Source organism: Lotus japonicus, chromosome 2 (assembly GCF_012489685.1).
Source record: "Lotus japonicus ecotype B-129 chromosome 2, LjGifu_v1.2".
NCBI classification, from domain to species: Eukaryota; Viridiplantae; Streptophyta; class Magnoliopsida; order Fabales; family Fabaceae; genus Lotus; species Lotus japonicus.
This window is the reverse complement of record NC_080042.1, coordinates 44,060,196-44,065,163: the sequence shown is the minus strand read 5'-3', so window position 1 is coordinate 44,065,163 and position 4,968 is coordinate 44,060,196. Positions and strand designations below refer to the sequence as shown.

Genomic DNA, 4,968 nt, shown 5'->3' with positions numbered 1-4,968 from the left:
AAGACCACAATACCGAGAGAATTCGGGATTATTAGACTGCTTACTTTTGTCTATTCGTTCTTCATACCACATCTGAGCATGGCAAATTCTGCACAGAAAAGATGCATCTCCAAGGTCTACCTCGTCTGTAAACACACAAATGAAACGTTACATTACAGCCCGGTTGAAGTTACGCATGGAACCTCTATCAGATAACAAAAACTAAACAATTACCTATTAACTCAGCATCGTCGTATATGTTTGGAACATTAAGTGGAGAATTAGCAGCTGCATTGAACTCAGAAACCAGTTGCCGACACAGAGATACACCTTCCCCAGGCTTAGTCTTAACAACAGAACTCTTTGAGGAACTTTCTCTAGGCTGTGCTATATTCGGTCTTTTACCAATATTTCTTTTCTTGACCTTCAGTCTGGGGGAATAACGTGTTCCTACTTAACAACATTTACACATGTTATTAACTATGAAGAAAATAAATTAATCATTAGCAATTCGGGACGACATACCTGTGTTGGAATCACGTTGTGGAAAATTTTCTTTGTCCATGACCAAGCAGCTTCTTTTGATTTTGACATGTTGTAATCTCCTTAACCTTGCAGCTGCACTCTGCTGGGTTATAATAATGTCTTCAGCTGCACATATTGAACATAAAATCATTTCAAACTATAACATTCATTGTCAATCATTAATCATTTAAATCATAGTAAAATGAATAGATACCAGTTTTTAGGGAACCATTGGAGTGGACATCTTGCAAAATCGAAATGTGAGTCAAATTGGAAGAAGATGTTGAATGAAACCTGATGACCCTATTTTAGTAGTGTTTTTAGGGTCATTTCTTTGTTAGTTTTGAGTCTTTTTATTGAGTCTCATGTAGTGTTTCATGCATTCTCATGCATTTTTATCTTTTCTTTAGTCTTTATTTTGTTTTGGTAATTCAGTAGTTTTATAGGGAGTTTTCTTGCATTTTAGGTAAATTTTAGGACTTGCATGGTTTTGTGTGTTAATTGAAGGATCTCATGTGCTAATAAGCTCTTTGAGCTTCTAGAATTTTCCTTGGCTTGTTGGTTAAGTTTCAGATCAGGAACTGAAGAAGGAAGAAGGCCAATAAGCATGGAATTGATGGAAAACTTAATGAGGATTGAAAAGAGGAGTTTCAGAAGCCAAAAAGCCCTTTTCAAGCGAGCTCAAGCGCCTAGGCGCTGGGGGATGGGCGCCTAGGCGCCAATTGGTCCAGAGAGCATGTTTTTTAAGTGCAATTGGCGCTCAGGCACTCTGAATTGGCGCCTGAGCGCCCAGACTCGACCTGTTAGCCTTTAAATAGGCTTTTTGCCATTTCTTTTGTACCTTTTGTCATTTTTATCAACTTTTTACATAAGTTAGAAGAGGGAGCTTGAGTTCTGAAGCTTTGGGAGCTTTCCCTAGGCCTTATGATCCAGGTTTTATCTTTACTTTCTAGCATGGATTCCATAGCCATGTTTGGCTAAAACCCTTTTGCTTTGGGTTCTTTGTAAGACTTTGGATGTTTTAGCTTTCAATCCATTTCTATTCATGATGTTCTGAGTAAACCCTTGAATCTCACTTCTATGCTTTATCTTTCAAGCTTGAATGCATGCTAGCTTCTTACTTTTCTATAAACATAACGATAGTTTGTTATAGAATTGGGACTTGTGGTGAGATTACTCCTTCTATACTTGCTGCTAGGGATAGAGGAAGGGTTGGGGTTTGTTGGCCTGATTTGTATGCTTAGTGCTCCTAGCAATTGTTTAGGTTATCAAGGAATTGAACCTATCTATTGGTTAGGAAGGGTTTTCTTTACGAGGCATCGATAGATGACTATCTAGGCTAGAACATCAAGGAGAGACTCCGGATTGATTGAATAGAAAGGTTTGCTAAAACTGAATTAGTTGAACAAGAACCCAAGGCAATTTCATCTCTGTTTTTTTAAATCGCCTTATTACGTGATTACTTGTCTTTTACAAACTCAAGAAACAACCAGCTTATAAAACTGAATTTTACTTGCTTTTCAACTTTGAACTTGAATCTTAAACTGAATTTGCAATCTAATTCCCTGTGGTTCGATAATTTAAAACCCGGAGGTATTCGTACACTTGCGAATTGACCAACAAGTTTTTGGCGCCGTTTCCGGGGAATTGTTTTGCGATTTTTGGTTTAAGTTTTAAGTTTTAACTTGTCTAGAATTGGTGCTACTAATCTTTCTCTGTGAGTGTCATACGCAGGTTGCTTTCAAGAGAGGCACCACCATGGGTGGCCGCATGACAGAGGAGGAGATGCGAGCCCACATTGAGGCAAGGATCCAAGAGGGTATCACCCTCCGCTTGCGTGAACAAGAAGCTGAGAATGCCAACCGAACTCTTCGGGAACTAACTTCGGGGTCCATGAGCTTTGACTATCCCGGAAGTATTGTCATTCCCGAAGGAGTGGGGAACTTTGAATTAAGACCTGCATTCATCAACATGGTGAGCCAAAGCCAATATGGTGGAGGTTCCACGGAAGATCCTCATGCTCATATGGAGAAGTTCATCCGGAATTGCAACACTTATCGGGTGGTGAATGTTTCTGCAGAAGCAATCCGGTTGAGCCTATTTCCCTTCTCTTTGAAGGACGCAGCAGAGGATTGGCTGAATTCACAACCTCAAGGGAGTCTCACTACTTGGGAAGACCTTGCAGAAAAATTTACAACAAGGTTCTTCCCAAGGTCCCTCTTGAGGAAATTGAAAAATGACATCATGACGTTCACACAATCCTCAGATGAAAATCTTTATGAGGCTTGGGAGCACTTTAAGAAGCTTTTGAGGAAATGTCCTCAACACAATCTCACCCAAGCTGAATGTGTGGCGAAGTTCTATGATGGGTTACTATACTCATCACGGTTTGGCTTGGATGCGGCTTCAAGTGGGGAGTTCGATGCTCTTCCCCCACAAGCGGGGTATGATTTGATAGAGAAAATGGGGATGAGAGCCATGAACTCCGAGAATGAACGCCAAATCCGAAGAAGTTCTTTTGAAGTGGAATCTTATGATAAGCTCATAGCCTCCAACAAGCAACTCTCCGAGGAAGTAGCGGAAATGCGGAAACATATTCAGGATGCCAAGTCCATTGGAGCGAGAGTAACTAGTTTGGAGTGCAAATTTTGTGGTGAATCTCATGATAGTGACCAGTGTACTGTCAATGATGATGGTGGCAAGGTTAGAACATTGACTCAAGGAGGAAAAGCTCCAACCTCAGAACAAGGGCTTCTTGTCCAGCCGCAAATTGTTGTAAAGACGGTTGGCAAGAAGAGTCTTGAGGAGCTGATTGAGAGATTCATTGATCATACATCGAGCAATTACAAGAGCCATGATATGGCTATCAAGAGCTTGGAGAGTCAATTGGGACAGCTAGCAAAGCAAATGTCCGAGAATCACCAAGGTAAGTTTTCTTCCGAAACTTTAACTTTGACTGAGCAAGGAAATACTGTTGTGGTTTCTACTAGGAGTGGAAGAGTGTTACATGGGCCAGAGGAGAAAGTTGAGGGAGAGAAAAGTGAGGAAGCTGAGGTAGAAAGAGATGAGGGTGTTATGGAGGAAAGAGCTAGAGAGCCTACTAGGACTAGAGTTGTTAATACCCATACTCCTAAACTCCGCAAGATTCCATTTCCCAAGGCTTTGGTGAAGAAAAATTTGGATAAACAATTTTCTAAGTTCTTAGAGGTTTTTAAGAAGCTTCACATTAACATTCCTTTCTCCGAAGCCTTGGAGCAAATGCCAATCTATGCTAAGTTCATGAAAGATATCCTCAGTAAGAGAAGGAAGTTGAGTGAGGTCGATGAAACTATCTTGATGACCGAAGAGTGTAGTGCCATTTTGCAAAGGAAGATGCCTAAAAAGAGGAGAGATCCCGGGAGCTTTACTATTCCGGTGGAGATAGAGGGGTTAACTATGGTAGAAGCCTTGTGTGACTTAGGAGCGAGTATCAACTTGATGCTGCTTAGTATGTTTAAAAGGTTGAACTTTGGTGAGGTTACCCCGACTATGATTTCTTTGCAAATGGCGGATAGGTCCTTAAAAACCCCCTACGGGATCATTGAAGATGTTGTGGTTAAGGTGGATAAGTTTGTCTTCCCAGTGGATTTTGTCATTTTAGACATGGAAGAGGACTCTAAAGTTCCTCTCATATTGGGGAGACCATTCTTAGCCACTGGTGAGGCTGAGATTAAAGTGGCTAAGGGAACTCTAACTTTGAAAGTGGGTGAAGATGAGGTCCTCTTCAATATTTTTGACTCTTTGAAACACCGAGCGGATGAGGAAGTTTTCCGATGTGAAGTAGTGGATGAGCTCGTGTGTGAAGAGTTTGTTAGGATATCTATTAAGGACCCCTTGGAAACAACAATCATGGAGGGGTTAGAGATAGAGGACCAAAATCTTGAGAGAGAACTTGATTCTTTGTACCATGAGGTTAATGCTACTCTATCTCAATTAGAATCTGTCTCATCTCTTGCCACTAAAAGCATTTGGAAAGAAGAGTTAAGTAGGGATGAGGAGATTCCAATTGAGGGGAAGAGTGAGCTCAAGCCACTCCCTTCCTCTCTCAAGTATGCTTATCTTGAGGAAGGTGAGAATAAACCTGTTATTTTGAATAGTGCTCTCACTTCCTTGGAAGAGGAGAAACTCCTCAGAGTTTTGAGGGATCACAAGTCAGCTTTGGGTTGGACTATTGATGATATCAAAGGCATTAGCCCTGCGATATGCATGCATAAAATTTTGTTGGAAGAAAATTACAAACCTATAGTCCAACCTCAAAGAAGACTTAACCCTTCCATGAAGGATGTGGTGAGGAAAGAGATAATCAAATTGCTTGATGCAGGTGTGATTTATCCAATTTCGGATAGTGAATGGGTAAGTCCCGTTCAGGTGGTTCCCAAGAAAGGAGGCATCACTGTGGTTGCCAATGAGAACAATGAGCTGATT

At 41.0% G+C, this 4,968-nt stretch overlaps 1 non-coding gene across 1 annotated transcript; it reads right to left on the bottom strand.

Moving 5' to 3' along the window:
* Positions 1 to 2,730: 2,730 nt before the first annotated feature.
* LOC130741616 (small nucleolar RNA R71) lies at positions 2,731 to 2,837 on the bottom strand. The gene has a single exon (XR_009020504.1). It is a non-coding gene; the product is annotated as a small nucleolar RNA R71 (small nucleolar RNA).
* Positions 2,838 to 4,968: the final 2,131 nt, after the last annotated feature.